The following is a 21,088-nucleotide window of genomic DNA, read 5'->3' as shown; positions in this document are numbered from 1 at the left end:
GGAGAGGACGAAACGTGAGAACGTGAGATGACCGATTCCGCTTCCGGCGAGTTTTCGTCAAGTGCAGGTAGGCCTCAGGTGGGTCAGGTTTTCGACGACCGACGGATGTTTAACAGGGGCACTAGACGACCACTGCCAGTTTGAGGTAAAACTAGAGATAGGTTCGGGCCGGAAACGGCAGGGAGCCCACCCCAACTCGGTCGCCGGAAGTAGAGTAGCACCCCAAAACGAGGCTATAACGTAAAGTGATAGGCCAAGGTAAATAATGGTGAGGTGCGTGTCTCTAAAAGGGCCCATCAGTGTATTTGGCGATTCTTCATCTATCAAATTTTACTTTCAACCCCCCAACAAACAAACAAACAAATCATACATATCCATTTACTTGAATTAAATAGGTAGATGCTGTTTAGATGTTCAATGATTTATCTCTTTCATATGTGTAGCAGGAGTCATAGTACTCATAGTATAGTCTAATTAGCGTCTTCCCCAATATACAATTTTTACTGATAGTAATGGTTCTGTTAACACGTTGCATATTCTTTATAGCCTCGAACAAAATCTGCTTTCAACCAAGTGAAAAACAATATAAAAATCTGAAGAAGAAATTGATCTATTTAACAACAAAAAAGAGTCCATTCCTTTGATCTAACTGTATAACTAACTTGTATACACATACTAGACTTCAATTTGTTGTTTCTAGGGTCCTATATAAGAATTCGAGAAACAATAATTACGAAAGGTAAAAGCCAAAAGGGCCCTAACAGTAATAAATTCCTAAGAGCTTGACTAATACCACTATGAGTCATTTTTGAGACTGTTTTTGTTATTTCTCATTTGCATTTATTTATGTTTTGTAGTGAAAATTACTACACAGGTGTAAAATGCAAATTGGTTGAGGTGCTTGTTCTTGGCGAGAACATAAAGAAAGGTTAAAGCATTTTACTTCATTACGCACTTTATCTACTGAAATTATAATTTCTCAAAGAGCAATAATTCTTACAGCAAGGTAAATTCTGTCTGTGAGCCACTGATGCAATGAAATAATGAAAAAATGACGACAAAGGTTTATAATAATATGTACTCAACTTTTCAGCTTTTCAAAAATGTTAAAGAGGAAGGAGTAGGAGTAGTAGGTGATCATTTATTCTTGTAGTCATAGCTTTTATTGTCAATTTTCGGTCAATTCTATATTCATCATACCCTTGGCGGCAACTATCAGATGGCAGTAAAGGATTTAGATAAATTCTCTGAATGAATTATCAAAAAATGTAATGAAACAAGTAAAACGATTCTTCAATTACTATTCAAAATCCGAGTGATAAGATTTCAAGGGAAATCCAAAGGATTATAATGGCGCTCAGAATCAAGAATCCTCGTACTTGCGAACGTGAAAACGAATTTACTAAACCCACAATAATTAAGTCATGTTAATCCTATTTCTAACTGGGAAGTAATGAAAAACAGTGCTATCATAATTCAAATTTCTTATCAGAAACACATTCCACAATTTCACACATTATTTTCTTCCGGTTATGAGTTTACAGAGTTTACATACATCTATATCTAACAATCAAGGATAAAGAAAAAAGCAATTTAGACTTACGCAGCTAAAACTATTCATTGATAAAAGCGATTATTTCAAATATCAGCTAATAATAAACTTGAACCTCGATTTATATTTTGATATACAAGTACCTACGAAATTCTATAAAACAAACTTAGTTATCTATATTTAAGAGATTACTCATTCTTATTCTTTTATACCACTTCTTGTATGAGGTATTATCTTCAAGATTTCAAGCCGTAATTTATAAACCTTTAAAAATTTGCACCTAAAAAAATATTTATCAACAAAACACAAAACACCTAACTTCATTTCCAGTTTAAAAGCAAAAATTAGACTTTAACAAGAATATTTTATTGTTGATATATTCCATTTTAAAAGAAACATGAAACTAAATTTTGGCTAATCGTTTCGGTACATTTTGCCTCGTGTAAAGTCTCGCATGTTAGCCAAAGCAAATTTAACGTTTTTCCACATCTCCAGCCTCCGTATGTGTAAACCTCTCGCGTACGTTCAACCGGAACAAGAAAAAAGCTCTGTAAAGCCGTCCGTTCGTCCCAACGCGTGCAACATTTCGCAAGAATGCCGCTGAAAACACTGCGAACGCAGGAAACGACATCGATTTTTTCCGAAAGATCTAATGAATCGGTTCGCTGCTAATTAACAACGGCCATAAACAAACCGAAACTATTCATCGATCAATCGATGGTCGATCGCCGGAGCGAATCGACCACATTACCATACACGATAGCCATCGACATCCAGCTCGGAAATCGCACAATTTCGCATGCTAATACGTCGTTACTCCCATCAACACGAAGATGCATGATATAACATGCCATCGACGTGGGCGTACACACAATGGCCTGCGAACAGTAGCAGCCACGACTCATACTAATGTTATAACGTGCTTCAACACCACGTCACACCGGAAGTCGTCCATCATGCCGATGCTGGGCCTGGAGCATCCAGAGACATCAGCTGGCAGCACACTTTATGCTATTTGGGTCAATATCTGTGCCACCAAAATGAGACACACTGCCAAATTTCAAGGCATTGTTCTAATGGTTACAGTGATTGAAGTTTCCGAGAGAGTTGACGGTTTGTTTTTCAGTAAACGGTGCGGATTTCGGTTGCGAAAAGGTGCTGACATGGTTCATTGAAGTCTCTAAATTGCACGGAAATGACATGTGATCTTTTTAAGCAATATTGCATAAAGTGAGTTAGTTAAACTTTTCTAAATTTGACAGCAATTGGCAACTCGGAATGCAGACTTACACTTGTATTTATGTGGGTATGTATAGGTATATGAGGTTCATAAGTGTGCTGTTAACGACCTAGGACAAAGGAATCATTTCCAAATATACTTCGAGTACTGTCAAAATTATTTGCTTACCATTGCCAAAAGCAATTTTTCTTAATTAGTCCTGCCGAGAACATAAACTCTTTGCTGCATGTACAACACACGAGAAGCAGTAAAAAGCAAAACTTAGTGGTCAGGAGGTTTTTCAGATATAACTAGTATACTTTATTTTCAGATTTTTTTTAGTTTTCGAGTTTCACAATCGGACTATCAAACTCAACAACTTAAAATAACAAGTTCCCAGTATAAAGAAAAACATTTAATTTAATTTATTAATATTAATTTAATACAAAATTTCACATTGAATTCACAGTTAAAAATTTGTTACTCCACCATAAATTTTGAACGGTTACTCAAAAATATCTTCTTGTAATTCACTACTTTAGGTTTTACTCAGAATTCCATGTATTTTTTTATTCAAAAGTTGTAATTAAGGACATAAAAAATAAGATCATTGTGTAAAATTTGTCTCTTTTTTTGTAATAAAAACCAAGATATATTCTTTAAAAGTGAATTAATCAATTTATTTATTTTGAAACAAATTCACATTTTTCACATTATTTCATTTTCTATCACAAACAAAACATATTTTTCGGGAAATAGAGTTATAAATTTATAAGTACAGGTCATATATCCTAGTAAAGACCCATAGCAATTTTCAGAAGCAACCCAAGATACATTTTCAGATACCCTATGCGTTAATTTTCAAAGATATAAACATAGATACCTGATATAGCTTCAACAGTTTTTTCGTCGCTTAAGTACATTTTAAAGGAAAAAAAAGTAGAATTGATGACACTGTCAAATGTAATGTATGCCATAACAACAACTACTTCGATTAAAATTTAATAATCAAAATTTTTCAAATATAATAAAAATCAAGTTATCTGAGAAAATATATTTTGGGTTGCGTCTGAAAATCAGTTAGGGTTTTTATTTTAAATGTATATTAATGTCTTTAGTATTAACAAAATGTGTATATAGTGTGTCTCCGGATAGGTAAAACGACTCTTGGAAAAAAATTAAAAAATACGATGTAAAGATAAAAATTCTTGATTTATATTTTCATTTTTTGGGATTCAGTGCTGCTTCATTTTTAATTTTTTTTTACATTAATATTAAATAAGTTCACATCCTACTTTCACTATTGAGCTTAGTTACTCTAATTATTATTAAGAAAAGACCAATGTTCCTGGTATGATAATCCAAAACGAGTTCTCTAAGAAAATTTGCAAAGCCGTCTTGAATATTTTTCTAATAAAATCTTGAAGCAAAGGAAGAAATTAAAATTAATAAGGAAGCTGGAACAGTTATGATTACTTAATTACAATTATATGAAATATTTTAAAACTGAAAAACCATGTAGGGGTTTAAGAAACAAATGTTTTTAGAAAAACAAAAGTAACGACGAAACAATCAGTCTTCTTCTTTTGAAAGTAAACTTAAAACACTAAATAATTAGGAAATTACTATGAAAGGAAAATGTAGACGTGCTTTGCAAAACTGATTGATAATTTGCATTCACCAGCCTTAGCAACTGTTCGTTTAAGCACCAAAGAAGAATGTCTACGCAAGATATGCCTCTCTTTGAATATGTGTAGCTTTACTTACATTATCATTCCCCCTACATCGAAAAAATCTCTTTCTCAAAAACACCGTCAATTTCGTATTCATCAGAGGTGTCCTTCTCTTTGTTAGCAGACCCAAACCGTACAACCAATCATTTAGGTCAATATCTGTGCCACCGAAACTGCTACAATTGGCGCAAATGGAAAAGTACTTCAGGTCGGTGTAAAGCCATGCGAGCGATATTCAAATGTGACGATAACACCAGGGGTCAGGGCGAGTCAATCCTAACAATGTAAAGCTGCTGAATATTCATATCGCTTTATATTATATGTAGATTCGGAACATTAACATAACGACAGCCACTTGTTGACAATACTATTACCCAGGTTTTATGTTTTACGGGTGTTTTTTCTTTCGTTTCTTTCTTTGCCCTCTGAGGTCTGTGGTGGAACTAATAAATTACGCACGGGGGGAAACGCATATTTAAGCTTGTCGGCCGCCGAGTGCTGGGACATGTCGAATTTATTGTAAGCAGACTGCATGTGTATAACAGGGTAATGCTACTTTTGTTTTATGAAACGGGCTTTATGTCGAAAGCAAGATAAGAAGTTAAGCTAATATCACAATAGACTGATATCCTTAAAGCGTCCTAAAAGGAAATCCAAGGATGATAAAAGCAAAAGCAAAGACTCATGCTATAACAGACATTTAACTAAAGTTACACGATAATATTTGTTATCGATTGACTTCGGACTCTTCACTGTTCAGACATGTTTTTATTTTTACTCACTGTGCAGATGCGCTTAAACACCTCATCTAGGACCCTTTTTGTGGCGGGTAAATTAAAGTCTGTTCATGCCGTCCCCCTTGAAAGGATCTTTTAAAAAAAACTAAATGAATATAACAATTAAACATATGTACAAAAACAGTAAAGAAAATGTCAGTTTCTTGATTCACTTATTAAAGGCACAAGTTTTGCAACTGGTCTCTTAAAAACACCAAAAGAGGTTTTCACGGTAACTACTCGCACTATACCATCCGAACCAGGTTGAGTTTCTAACACACGTCCCATCTTCCACAACAACGGAGGAGTTGACTCCTTCAACAAAACAATTGTTCCAACGGAACATTCATTGTAGGTTGACTTCTGCCACTTCGCTCTTGATTGCAAAATGTGTAAATAATCCTTTGACCAGATGTTCCAAAAATGTTGGAGCTGTTGCACTAGTTGAAACCTTTTGAGTCTGTTTTGTTTGATTTCCGTCAAGTTTGCTTCAGGCAAAGCTAATAGGAAACTAGGAAATGGCCAGAAGTTAGAAAGGGAAGATCATTGGGTTTTAGATGACAACGAAATTAAAGGTCGAGAATTTAGGACAACCTCAATTTGACAAAAAAGGGTATTTACTGAGTTCTTCGAATGTAAATGACATATCTTTTGTAACTCTATACAAATGTCGTTTTGCTTTCACAGAACAGATTCACAGAACATAGGGTCTGCTAGGCGAATGTTTTCTGAAAGTATTAGTGATTTTTGGTAGTACTACACAAAGAATTGTACCTACACTTATATGATTTGATTTTTGAATATAATGTTACTGTAACAGTGCCTAGAGAATTTGATTGTGAATTGTTAATACCTGATAGTATTGTGGTAGTAGGTATAACTGTAAGACCAAGTTCATCAACTAAACCTTGTCGAATGAGATTTCATTAAGAACCCAAATCTAGTAATATTCGAATTTCTTTTTTGTTACCTTGTTTATCGAAAACATCAACTATTACGGTCGGTAAAAGTGCATGTGTTGACGAGGCATAAACGCAGCTCAAATTGGTAGTTTGTTTTGATTCGGCAAAGTCCGGTTGTTTAACAAGAGATTCCTCAGCATTGAGCATCGATAAATGTAAAAGAGTGTTGTGTTGCTGGCCACATATGCGACACTTTGATGACTTGCATTCCTGAGTTTTATGATTAAATCTCAAACAATTTTTGCACAAACGAAGTTTTGAAGCTTGTTTTATATGATCTGCGGATGAAAGTCCGTTAAATTTAGAGCATCGATATATACTATGATTACCCTTATACAAAAATGACATTCTACGTGTTGATGTGCAACATGTACGGCCTTGGATTTTTCGGTATTTGATGAATGACTCGATTGGCGTTTAGTATTCATCGACAAAGACTCTAAAAGGTGACATTTTTCGGTTAAAAATTTAATTAGATCGTTAATTGTCGGCGACTGACTCATTTCAGATTTCAATTTTTCCCAGTCACGCTTTGTAGCCAAATCAAGTTTAGTTTTTATTAGATAAATTAGTATAGAATTCCACTGATGAATAGGTTCGTGCAGTGCCTGCAACGCTCTTAAATTTATTTGAGCAGTATTTAACAATGATTGTAACAAGACGTGGGATTCTTTAGGGATGATTTCAATCTCAAATATTTGCTTTATATTTTCAACAATTCTGGGAGTGTTTTCAAATCTGTCTTTTAATAAATCCCATGCTACAACATAATTTACCGAGCTTAAAGATAGCGCCATAAGGACAGAAGCCGCTTCACCAGTGAGTGACAATTTTGAATAGCGTAATTTTTCAATTTCTGACATATCATTTCGGTAGTGTACCAATGAATAAAACATGTCTCGAAAATTTACACTCACTTGTTTTACCCGAAAATGTTGGTAAGGCGAGAGTTGGTAATTTTACTTGAATTTTATTAGCGCTAGTTGTTTCAATGTCAACATGATTTGTTTTTTGATTTGTATTTCGTGAATTTGGCCTAGAATCATTTGGCAATTCATTTGAATTAGGGTTAGAACCATTTAGCGATTCATTTATTGAGCTTTTACTAGAAGTGATAGATAATAATTTCTGTGACGTTACTGCAAAGGACTTTGGTTCGCATAAATCACACAATATCGATATGACTTCGAAATAAGTATTTTCAAACTTTCCTCTGTTTTCACAATGCATTTCAGGAGTGGTCTCATCATCGAGAACCTCTATTTGTGATTGAACTGAATCAAATTCATCCAACCAAGGCTCCATTTTTGTTTTTCGAATTCCACATTCAACTTTTTGACGGCTTGTAATTTCTACCTCACCAGTGGTTTCTAATAACTTACAGCAAAACGTTTTAAAGCGAGTTAAATTACTTTTAAGGACTGTACGCCTTTTTATGAAGTTTTGTAAGTCCGTCATGTTTTAATTTGGATTAAGGATGGAAATACCTGGGATGGCTTGCCTGAATTTGCGTGTTTCCACATAAAAGTAGCCTATTTGTAAAAGAATAACTAAATCTTCTTCCTTAATGTATAATAGGTATATATGTGTAATAAATAATCATGTACAAAAGCCTTACTTCCAACTACTTCAAATTCAGCTCCATACTGTTATAAAATGATTTCTATAGTATTCATTCGTTATAGTATTTGTAGTTAGTGATTCTTTTCTCTTCCTGCATTTAATGTTGACGGATATAGTCAATTTCCTTTACGCATATCTTATATCTTAAATCCGTTGTTCATGTTCTTTAATTTGTTCTTCTATTTATTCTTTTATTTTTTTTCCAATCTACTTTACTATCATGTGTATTTAGACTTTCATGTTTTTACTTTATTGCTTCTTCCGTCTTTTTATAATAATGACAATAAAATAAGTGCGCATCTTTGTCAAAGCTTCAAACTAGTTCAGTTTTTTGAGGCTGTTTAATCCTTACTTAGACTAACTGTAACCGATATCTGCGGAAATAAAATGCAAATCAGCTCCCGAAAAAACGACGACGAAGAAGAAGAATCTCCGCCGTCAAACGCTCAGCCTCGTGCTGGTTGCAGGAAGCTATCGATTTTTTTTCTTCCGTCCGCTAGAATACAGTTAGTCGTCGATTTCGTTTTATTCATCATCACTGGACATTAAAACTAGACAAACCTGTAAACTCTCCATTCCAGGATGTCGCTCATTAAAATGACGCAATGTACTTATTTAATATTTTCTATTTCCGGCACACGTTCGCCTCAACTGGACACGTTCATTCACTCCTTGGTGTTAATGGTCCAGAATGGCTCACGCCAAAACGAAAAGCTTTTTTTTGAGGAAAAAATGGTAAATTTCACGCCGATACGCGCCGATTGCTGACCTGTACAACGATGGCACGGTGTAATTTCCAGGCAGCTTCCTGTTCAATGCAGATATCCCGCATCCGGCCGAGGATAATTAAGAGATGTGTGTAGGTACTAGGCGCCCATTCACGAGATGCTGCTTCTGGATCTTTGATGATTTTCGAGTGTTTTGCACGTGAAAGCGCGCGGTTTATTGACTGTAAAAGCCCACATGAGTCGTTACGTTTCCAATATCGAGAGTCATATTCGCGGCGGTTCTTTGAATACTGATGAATGAGGTTAACGGTCTAATTTTACCGAATAAACATTTAGTTTCGATGATATAAACTGAAGAATCGTGACAATAAAAGGCGGGCCGTGGACTATGTCTATATAAACTGGACATTCGTGAAATTCCCCATTTTTTCGAGTCAACGGTGTTTGCTGGGCAAATAGACGAGTATTATGTTGGTACACAATTAAACAATTCGATGAGTTTGAACAATGGTGCAATTATTGGTATTATTTGAGTGCTAACACGTCGTGTTTGCTGCGACAACATTGTCAATTAAGAGAAACGTGTTTTTTCCGAAAATGATGATTCAAGACGCTTGTACTTGGGTAATCACGCCGAATTTCACTTTGGACTTCAAGATTCAAGATCATTATTTTATACATCAAAGCAATTCATATTTAGTAACATAAAGTATGTTATAAAATATAACTTTTTCTATTACATGATTCCGAGCACTATTCCAAAGTTTTGCAGATAAAACTTTTGTTTAATGTTTTTATTGTTCTTCAAAGTTAAAAAAAATATATGAAAGCTGGAGAAAAAAGATTCACTAAGTGTTCTACATTAAAAAACGTTGATAGTACATTTTAAAATTTAGTCACACATATCACAAAAAATAGTTATTTATGTATCAAAGGAATAAACAACTATTTTAACAATGTTCATTCCGGAGATGCATACAACACTTTTCTCCCAACAGACTAAAATAATAATATCATAAGGAAAATGATAAATTTGTCAAATAATTTGTCATAATAAATATTCAGTTCATTCAATGGCAATTTTAAGAGTAATAATCAATATCAAGAAGTTTGTTTATATTAAAAAACACTCAAAATATCCAATTCATTCAATTCCAATTTTTAAGAGTTAAAATCAGTATTTTTTTATTTTATTCCCGAAGGAATAGAGTACCGGATTATTGGTCACAAACGTTCAAGAGTCAAATTAAGAACTTGCTTTTGAATAATTAACTTTGTACAACTGAGTTGTACAAATGATGTTAAAAATAAATGTAAAAGAATTTATTTATTTCTGTTCAATTTTTGTTTTTTTTTTATTTTTCATTTCTTCTTAAAGAATTCTTTCTTATTTTTTCTTTTTGTTTTTGAGAGACTGGCGATGATTTCTTTCTTTACTTTTAGTTATTATGTAACTTCCGAATTTATTTTTATTTAAATTTTATATTGTTTATAATAATTATTATAAATTTTTTAAACATTTTTTCCATGTTCCTGGTACCTTATCTTATTTGAAATTTTCTCTGGGCGCGAGTTTTGACACACTCTGTATACATTAAGAAAAATATTCAAGTGTGGAAGATGCCAAATCAGTAATTTTTTAGGTGTATTTTATGTGGAAAACCTTTTTTAAAAATTTATGTGGTAGGTCAAAAGCAAAACATAGTGAAACCAGCTTTCAGTTTCATCCCAACTTGTCCAAATATAGGGTGTGGGGGATTACTGCAACTTGATTACAGGTTTCCTGTTTTCCTTTGATTTTCGCCCCCGTTTCGGCTCCTTTGTCTCGTATCTATCATAAAAAATAAAAAGTGAGAAAAATCTTTCGATGTTTACGTCTACCGTCCAGACAGAGTCCATTTTAAAATTAATACCTGTAGATTTCTCACAGATAACGAGCCATTGTTTGAAAACAATCGTTTTTTTACAATATATAAGTATATGTACGAGTGTAATTTAAACTCGCGGTCAGCTGGTATTCCATCATGAGCCAAGTTTATTAATTTTAATTTAAATAATAACGACCGCGACGTGTTTGTTGCAAACAGTTTCGAATTTATCCGCTGGTTTATCGTCCAACGAAACGAAATTGTCCAACCTTGGATAGTTCTTGTTCTATTTGCGTTTTAATTGTGGCGCATTTATTATTTACTACAGCCGCATTGATTAGACGACCGCGATACACTAGAAAATCTCCATTGGATGAACACCAAACCGTTCATTAATTACCGTGTATCTGATGTGATTGTTATGAATATGTCAGAGTTAACAATGACCAAAGTAAAGTGCCCTTGGTGTATATCAGAGCCAACATCCGGTGCGAGCGGTACATCATGGCCGAGGCTTAATTAGACCTCGTCGATTAATTTTTACCGAATTAAACTCTGTAATTTTACATCTGCAGATAGATGATTGGTATTGACTCGCTGTATTACATGTAATTGTTACAGGGGCCGTCTAATCAGGCTTATTGGCCGGTTTTTAAATGTTCAGCGCCGCACAAACTCATTACTTTTCTAATTAAGGAGCTGGAGAAACTGTAAAGGACAAAGATCGGGAACCTCCTCCCGGTTTCTCGCTACTCGATTAACTAAACGAGTTTTGTGGAAGTTGGGAACTCGCTGCGGAGATGGAACTGTATTAGTTTTTATCTTTCGTTAATGATTTTATCTTCCAAAACGAGAAAATTAAAAGTAATACATTCTTTGATGAGATTTTAGTTACCGGTGGTTTAATTAATGAATATTTGTCAGAGATAGGCTTAAGTCCATGGAAAATTAAACATTTCATTTAAGATTTTATCTGAGAGCAGACTAGACACTAAACATCATTGACCATCTTTATTTTTCAAATACTCTGCAACTCAATCTAAATAATAAGTAAATTTATTTAATAAAAGTTTAATAACATTTATAGAATGCAAGCAAGATTGTTCATCACCGACTAATAAACGAGTTAAAACTCTTCCAACGATTCATTTTTAAACGAGAACTTTTGTACATACAAAGTGTTGATTAGAACCGACACAAGTTTAATACAAACATTCCTAATCTTTTTCATGTTTAAGTCTAATTACAATTCATAAGAGTAATTCTTTTTTTCACGGACAAGGCCCTCCCAATGATATTACATTTCATAGATGGCTATAGTGAAATACACAATCAATATATTTATTAATTTTCTTTAAACATACAGATAAATCACCTGCGTACGATAAATTTTTTGATTTGTAATAATAATAAATTAGTATTCAATTTTGATTTTTATCTCTATGAACTATCTACGAGTATATAGGTAATTCATATATCTTCTTGCGTTTTTCATTAATCTTGTTCCAGTTTTGTCCAGATTAAAATACACACTTTAAGTAGAGTCACCGTAATATTTAATTTGCTCCACCCACATTGTTAGTCCAATAAAAATTAAAACTTAATTCTCAATTTAAAATCATGGTTGGTCGTTTAATTTTTTTTTCATACCTTCTTTATAGCTGGATGGTTCGTGCTATGTAGTTATTTACCTTTTTATTATGATTTTATTCCCTTTGATCCTTTTATATCAACCTTTTCATCTTTTGTGGAATCCACATTATGTGCGAGGGCTAAATCCGCCCCTGCGTTGTTTGTAGCGTGCGCCTGAGCGCCCCGATTATCCGATTCTTTGGCCAGATCTATTAATTAAGTTCGTCAACGTGGCGTTAAAATTAATCTTAGATCGTCTCCTGGTGTCAACACGACGAAGCGTTATATTGGTTCCAACCCTTTAAACATCTCACTTCAAGACCGACAATTAGTCCTTTGTGTGCTGTGGCAGCTTGCGGCCGAATCACAGAAAAATCGACCGCTGCTTCAACTTACGACACGAGCGATTTCCGCAATAAAACCGTCCTTTATTTGACTGCGAAAGAACAAAGAGCTGTCGGACGGCGAGAAACAAGAGATATAAAACAATTACGTCTTAAATAAAAGTCGAAGGGAGACCTGGCACGGTCATTAGGGGCACGAAGGTGCATAAAGGGGCCATTTCGGAGGAACTACGCTTGGCTAGTCGCCGAACCTGGCCGCGCCTGCAGACACGATTGCTGGAAAACATCGGCAAAAGCGAAGCTTTTCGCCCACGTTGAGGAAAGAACAATAGAGGGGAGATTGCTTTATTAACGATAATCCAGAACAATTTTTTAGATGGTAACAGTGATCAACAGGTCGAGAAATTCCTGGAAAGATGTGTTAACAAGCAACTTCTCGCTTTTGCTTCACTAATTGTTACATTTTAGACAAAGGCAAAAGCATAAAGAAACAATGCAAATGGCTGATGACACTCAGAGATGTTAAAACGATATAATATATTTGCATTATTTCCCACTGCGTTTATTTTTTATTTTGTAACCAAATCCTTTTTCCATGCTTTTTCTGGTCAATAGATTTAAATAAATACTTCCACGAAAGCGATACTTTATGTCAAGTTAAAGACACATTATCTATTGGAATGAATAACGCGTTTTACATTGTTTCATTATCTACCCACCTTTCTTTGGGCCAATTTACATAAGTTTTATTATGCGTCCATTGTCCCAAACGATATTAAATACCATCAGCTCAATTATTTCTTAACCGTTTCTTTATTTAGGTTAAATTTATAATAAGGTGTTTTAAGTTTTTTAGAAGATATGAAAATTTGAAGTTGGTCCCAGTACCTACAGTGTTCAAAAAATACGTAAATATGACTATATAACATGTCTTCTTACACCAACAGTGACCACTGTCTATATTATGTAGATTATGTAGAATTTTGTGTAAATAGACGGAAAACACGTACATACCGCGGAAATTAAATTAAATTAATTAAAAAAAAACGACTTATGGACGTTTATAGCTGAGGGGAACCCGAAACCTGTTCAACTTATAGAGAAATTCGACTTAAGGAGGTTCAAGACATCTAGGAAAAATTACATTGATTTCTCTTATTAAATCCTTGAAACCAGCCATAATCACTTCGACTTATCGAAATTTCGAGATAGAGGTTCGATTTATCGATGTTCCACTAGTTGCATTTTTCAAAAAAAAATTAAGCTGGTTTTAATAACTATAATAGATCACTTAGATTTAATCAATCTAAGTAATAAAAATAAATTTAAATGTTAGTCAAATATCCAGAAACAATAAATTCTTGGAAATGTGTCTAAACATGTAGTCTTTTTAAATAACATCCAGAATTAAAAATTATTCGAAAGTACCAAAATGAAGTGAATAAAAATGATAACTAGTCTTTTTTTTAATAACTACTAATGACTATCATTTTAGAAAATCGAACCCAAACTACCGCTACGATTTATACTATAGGTACAATTGGGAGTAGTTTTTAAGACGTTTATTTATGCAAAAATTGGCGACATTGGTAGGTAAGTAGTATGCTCGTTACAATAAGCAGTTTAACTTATGAAACTTATTATTAGGTAGGTATTTATTAAAAAGTTACCTAGCACAAATAATTTTTTTATCGAACAATTTAGTGATATCAGTAAGATCAAGCTCAAAAAGTATAAATCATTATTCCGTTTTCTGGAATTTGAACTCAAAATTTGCTCTGTTCTTGAAGAATGATAGGAATTTTTTCTCGTCTTGTTACACAGGTATGTATTATTGTATCTTGCGTGTAAATATGCTTCGGTATGTCCCACACTGTCATGAATGAGCAAGACAATTGCGTTGCACCAACATCGTTCCTTGTACACCAACAAGCCGCACCAATGGTCTACGTCGTAGGTGTCCACAAATCCCATCGTTGACACTGCGTCTCCTCATCCTTCGAAGTCGCGTTTGCAGCTTAATAATCGTCAATTTCCGAGCGTAGTACAGAATAATAGGATGATTTAATGAGCGATTTGTGTAGTTTTTTTAATGCGACGGTTGCGGAGCGCGCTGAAGGTGGCGAAAGGTCATGGGGGCCCCGGCAAGGGCAGTTCACGCACCGGTGCCCCGCCATCACACATGCCACTGTCTGTTCATAATGGCCATTGCATGTAAATCCGACAACAATAAGTTCAGTTCGAATTTAGCGCCGAAGCTCGGCCGCCGCTAAAAATTAAAAACTAGTGGAAAGTTGGCATTTGCAATTCAAATAGCGCACCTGCGCTTGAATTTTTCCCATGGACGATGGCTTGACAGTCAGGCGTATGTGTAGCGAGTTATTTACGCTTATGTTTATTAGCGTCTATGATGTTACACTGTAACAGCCAGCAACAAGCGGAATGTTATTATTTATCAGTCCGCTTATTAGCGGATTGTCGGATGCTAATGAATTTTAGAATTGATGACGAAGCGCGAAGCTCGTTTCCTTCGGTGTCTTCCTCGGTGAACCCTTCGTCTTATTATCGATTAGCTAATGTGAAACTTTATCATTATTGTAATATTTATTCGCTTCCTTACCAGCGAGAGATTATCGCTTTGCCGCAACAAATCATCAGTTTCTTCAACTCGAAAACTAATAACCCGTAACTAGACTTGTCTCCGGGTTATTAATGTCCGGTTTGTTGTTTTATTGTTGCGTTTCCCAAACGCGAAAATCATCCGCATCGAAGAGACACTAACGCAGGAATCGAAGATTCCTCAAACCGGACTTTAACAACCAAACAGGAAAAAGCTACAATGTAAGCTGTAGGTATAGACGGCAATTAAAATTTTGAACTCAGATTGTCAAAGGCCAAAGCACTTCAAACACAGGATGTCGCGCATTATTCAGAAAATATAAAACTATACCGGGGTTAGTCGACAATTCAAATTATTAGAACACTTTTGCCATTTCACATTTCACGAGAAAAATAGGTATATCGAAACAAACTTTGATCAGAATTTTGATATATTTTATTTTCAACATCAGTCATATCCATTTTTGTTACAAATTTAAACAGGTCATTAATAATATTCAATTTTAAAACAAAAAATTTCTATAAACATATATCGACAAATAATACTATGTAAGGAAGATATATCACGTGAAAGGGGAGCGTTTTTAATGAGTTTTTACCAATATTTCAGAATATGTAAATAAAATTACAAAATTTGGTACAGCTCTAACAACCATTAGGTAATACCCCATCTTATCTAAAATGGATCCTGAAATATGTATTGGAAAACCCCATGAAAAGACCACTCTGTGTAGCTTCCTTACAAGGACGGATTACTCTTTAGGCTGCTTAGGCTACATACATAGGGGCGTGAAAACGGGACGAATTGTTTGTTGATTTTGGCGAAATTTGAAACCATAATAAACAATATTAGTAGGTAATGCAAATTTATCAGAGTAATGTAAACAGTTGTATTGTTATAGAATTTGCAAAAAGTCTTAACTCTCTCCCTCAACTTGTACTCATTCGTCTATGTATATGTAGGTATGACAGTTTCAACTGGCTTGCATTCTGAAATGCCTTCTTCGAAATTCACATTGAAAAATTTGCAATTGGGAGACAAAAATTTTGCACTACATAGTTTAAAAGATCATCCTTCCAATATTGTTATATTGTTTATATTATTGTTGTTTTTTCCGAATTTAATCAAAGTTGCTAGTAATTGTTTGGAAGTATTTGAAATTATTAAAATTATCTTTGTATTGTTTGGAATTACTAGAACCAATTGTGAATTAATGAAATTTTTCTGGAATTACTGAAATTCTTTTTGTAATTATCGGAGATAATTTTTCTATTGAATTAGGCTGAAATTTTTAAAACTATCGGAATTAATTTGGAATTACATGAATTATTTTAGAATTCCCAAAATTAAATCGGAATTACAAAAATTAAACTAGAATTATAGGAATTAACCTAAAAACATGGAATTACGATAAATTATAGAAATTACAGATTTTTTTTTTTTTTTTTTTTTTGAAATGAGGTACTGTAATTACTAGAATGTTTCTGGAATTACTGGATTTTTTTCTAGAATCTCCTTTCAAAATTACATGAATTTCTTAGAACTATCGGAATTAATTTGAAATTACAGGAATTATTTTGGAATAACGTAAAGTAGGTAAGTTGAATTTACGGAAATTAAGTTGGAATTAACTTGAAATTACAGGAATTAATTTGAAATTATGTGAGTTAATATGAAAATAACGAAATTATGACAGATTATTGGAATTTTGGTATTTTTTTTTGAAATTAGAATTAGTCGTACACATTTTTTTCAAGTTAACCGCTCCTCGCGTTCACACGTTTGTACTAAAAAATAACTTTCAAAGAACAAAGTCTTCATATTTATACTACACAGAATGCAAAACCGGATGAATTACAAGTTAAAACAAATGGTCTATATGGCACTCGGCGAAGCATATAATGCTAAATAACTATGCAATACTGAGCAGTTTCAGATAATATAATGCTTTTTTAAAGAAGATACATTACATATTAAGATTAAAGAGATTAAACGAGAATACAAATTCCTCTTCATGTATTCTCATGATATGCAGTTCTAATTCTAATTTCAGTTTCACCATCAGAACACCATAAAGCATGAATGCAAAAAAAATATGTATCTTTATTTTCCAAATAGCATACATACCTAGTTTAAATAATTTCTCTTTCTTTACAAAGCACAAAAACGAGTAATAAAACCATTCAAACAAAGCCTTTCATTTCAGGTAGCAATAAATAATAATTTCGTCGGGATTATAATCCAGATAATCTTGGGTTATATAATATCTAGTTGTTCTGCCTGTAGCTAATAAATCTATCTAATATTTCTATCAGCAGGTCTCACTTCCGCGCGGTTCGAATTATGTCAAAACCTGACCATCACTACGCCCGAGCTTTTTTCGCAAACTCCTCGGTCGATGCTTTTAATCATCGAGAAATATTAGAAAAAGTGGCTGTTTCTTCCATTAATAATATAAGTTTAATGATGTTGCGACCAATTAACAACGAGATCGATGGTAAAAAGGCAAATCTACAGTACGACAGAGCATAACGAAGTACGTAATTGGGTTGTTTCACGTTCACGCATCATTACCATTGGGCTATAACGCATATTCCCGGTACCCAAGATAGACCCCTCGGACACGTGTGTCCGTCCGTGCATATTACGCGTGGGAAATGGGAAAACGTGCAGGTGTCGCAGTTCGCCGTTATCGTCGATATTTTACCAGAGAAATTGCTGCTTCTGAACAAGCGTCTTAAGTTATTTGGCATGCGGGGAATGCCAGCCTTATTCTGCTCCTCGAAGGATAATTTGCAATGGGGCTGCTAGCATAAATCCGGATTAACGCAATGTCAAGTGTGGATTTAGCCAATTAAGAGTTGGAACGTGTCGATTTATACACCTCGAACTCTTTGTCTCTAATGGAAAAGATGCTCCCCTCACATATTATAAACCGAATAGATATCATCGGACTTGTAATTTCTGTAATTCCATGTGTTGTTGGAAACGAACGTTTCCCCGCGATGGGTCGTCGAGCGTGTCGTCGTTCACAGGTGGCTGTAAAACTGTGGGAAACCCCCACAGGTGTGCCACCCACAAATTCAAACCGAATAGTGGATTGATTGCGATGGCCAGTTAAAGCTAACTAACGATAGATAATACTTAATCATCTAGATCAAAGACACATAAATGAGCAATTACACCTGGTAGGGGAGAGCACGACCAAAAGTTCCGAAAAAAATACCTACACAATTTTCCCGCAAAAGCAAAGTCTCAATTCTACACAGGAATGGGAAAGAAGTTGTTTCAGGGAACAACCAGCCCCACATAAAGATAACTTATACCAGGTGAATATAAAGTATGGAACCAAACGTTTTTTCCTTAAACTATTTATTTTTTGAAAAACTAATTGATGAGTGATAAAGTACTATAAAAATGTGATGATTTAACAAGAATAAAATTTTTCGAAATTTCCTTTTGTTTTTGAGTTCTACAAAAAAAAATATTTTTTTAAATGGCAACCCACTATAAAATCATTTTTCTCATAAAAGCTACACTCTAAGGATTATAACTATCTGCTTTATATTTAATTTTTTCAAAAAATTTTTTTCACATAAATTTTGACGAAAAAAAATCGCATAACTCAAAAACAAAACAAAATTTCGTTCTGAAAATACGATCATATTTTTTTTATATTACTTTAATTTATATTAATTATTATTTTCTGGAGGCAAATGATTAAAAATAAAACCGCTTGGTTCCATACTTTATATTCACGCTGTATATAGCCCAATTTTTCATTTTAAAACAGAAACATATTCTGGCAAAAGTATTGAGATGAAGTAGGTAAACATTACTATAACAAACTGATTAGTGACTATTTATACTACAATTAGGACAAGCAATTTGTAAATAGGTTCTTGATTAGTCCTGACAGACCAAAAAGTTCAAGCGCAAAAAAAATTACTAAATTATTTAAAATTGTCATTTTGTAATTGTAGTGCCTTAATCTTTCGCTATGCACTTTACACATGTTATTATCTTTTTTCATGTCGTGACCATTTGCATCGGAACAATTTACCCCGGAAACTTCCAGCCCCAGCTTTCCCTATGGAAGAAACCAAAATCTCTGTTTACAAGTCACTACTATAGTCTGAATATTTTGTCACTCCGGGTGCAAATTTCAGTTTTTGATCCGACTCGCCCAAGAAGAAATGCACAGTAAAAAATTGATGAATCTAAACATAGACTATCCTAGTGTTATCAATTAGAGTTGTTAAATAAAAGTAAAACTACACTAGAAAACTACACTAAAACTCTGTCAGTGTTTATCAACACTAAATTACTCTGCAAATTTAGCGCCAAAAGTTTTTAGTGGTTTTCAGCACTATTAGGTCTAAATCACTCTGGATAAAGTTAATTTACAGTTGAATTACAGCGAACTTCTCTAATGCGCATGCTTAAGAGTAATGCAATTACACATGTTGGCACAAAGGTCCGGTCCATAGGTGTAATACGTGTGTGTGACTGTTCTTATTTTTTTTTTGTTGAAGTAAGTATACAGGTGCGCCAGAACTCGCGCCCCAGAGAAAAATTTTAAGTAAGATAAGATACTAGGAACATAGAATTTTTTTTAAATTCAATCTCAAAAAATTTTGACATTTATTTTTTGACATTTAACATTTTTATATATCTATTTAATGATATTGATGATCTTGTATATGTTTTTTTACAATTATTTACTAAAGGTACAAACATTTTGCCAATAAAAGCGACAAATAATAATAAACAGAGTTACAATTTAGAATACAGCTTCCTTGTTTCCTCTTCTAATAGCCTGTAGTAAAAAAACTTGAAAAATTATTTTTCCAACAGCAATAGTCAAATTGCAAAATTAAAACTCTCATAACTTCGAAATTTTTATAGGTAATGTTCCTGGTATCTTACCTCATATGGCATTTTTCTCTGGGGCGCGAGTTCTGGCGCACCCTGTATATTGTTAATTGTTTTTAATGTATTTTCTGGACAGGTAATATTTTCAGGTAAGCAAATATACCTACAAAAATTCAAAATGATTCAACCGTATCTCAATATAAATGGTTCAAACATGGATACCTTTACAAAAAAATATGTTCATATGTGTAGGAAAAGATTATTACCTAAACTCTCAGCTTCCACAGTTTGATAAAATATGTTCGATAGTGATACCTCGGAAAAGCACATATTTTTTGTAACGAAAAATGTTATCGGTAATAATAATAAACAATTTATGTAAAAAACTGAATAGAGATTTATTCAAATTTACCTACAACCTATAGAGTTTGGAAACTTTTGACACCATACACTATGCAGAGTTACATTTAAATTTCCCACCAAAACAGTAGTGCTCTTCACAGAGTTTATAAAGCCGTATATAGATTTGCTTCACTCTAAAGTATAGACGTAAGATTTATTACATGGTTAATAAACGCACTAAATAGTGTTATTTTACTCTATTCCTGATGGCTTTAGAGATCAAAATTACTCTACTGTAGATTATTATCACTCTGATTTTTAACACTAAACGTAGAGTAAAAAAAAATACTCTAAATAGATAGAGCTGTATAAACTAGAAACTAGAGTTATCTAGAGTTCATTATTTACACTACTTTTTTAATGTGTGTGTTTAAAAAAAATACAAAAAACTCAAAAAGAATAGTTATAATTAAGAATTCGGCTCGTGAGTCGTTACTAGTGCATTTTTCATTCATATTTTGAGTAACATGTGGCTTAAGAAAATCATATCTCCGCTATTATTAATATTTTCTTCAATGACCACATAAGCAGTGAATTAGCGTTTATTTTTCAATGGCCTGGTGTTAGTCTCTGTAACAATATTCCTAAACCTAGAAAATATTTTTTGTATTAATTATCATTATTCTTTAATTGATGTTTGTATAAATAAAGTGATGTTAACTTTAATTAATCCTACTAGAAAGTTAGTTTTTCTTTTGAGTAAAAGAAAAATTTTTAAAATGATTTAAATGTTAAAATATGTAAAAAATATACA

General features: G+C 33.5%; 1 protein-coding gene across 3 annotated transcripts in view; it reads right to left on the bottom strand.

Annotated features, from left to right (window-relative positions):
* LOC123010486 (protein c-ets-1-A) overlaps positions 1-21,088 on the bottom strand; it is a 95,396-nt gene that overhangs the window by 39,282 nt on the left and 35,026 nt on the right. The gene's annotated exons all lie outside the window — the stretch shown is intronic.

Source organism: Tribolium madens, unplaced genomic scaffold (genome assembly GCF_015345945.1).
Source record: "Tribolium madens isolate multiple individuals breed KSU strain unplaced genomic scaffold, Tmad_KSU_1.1 Scaffold_91;HRSCAF=231;Tcas5.2_LG7, whole genome shotgun sequence".
NCBI classification, from domain to species: domain Eukaryota; kingdom Metazoa; phylum Arthropoda; class Insecta; order Coleoptera; family Tenebrionidae; genus Tribolium; species Tribolium madens.
Note: the sequence above shows the minus strand (reverse complement) of the source record. Positions and strands in the feature narration are given on the sequence as shown.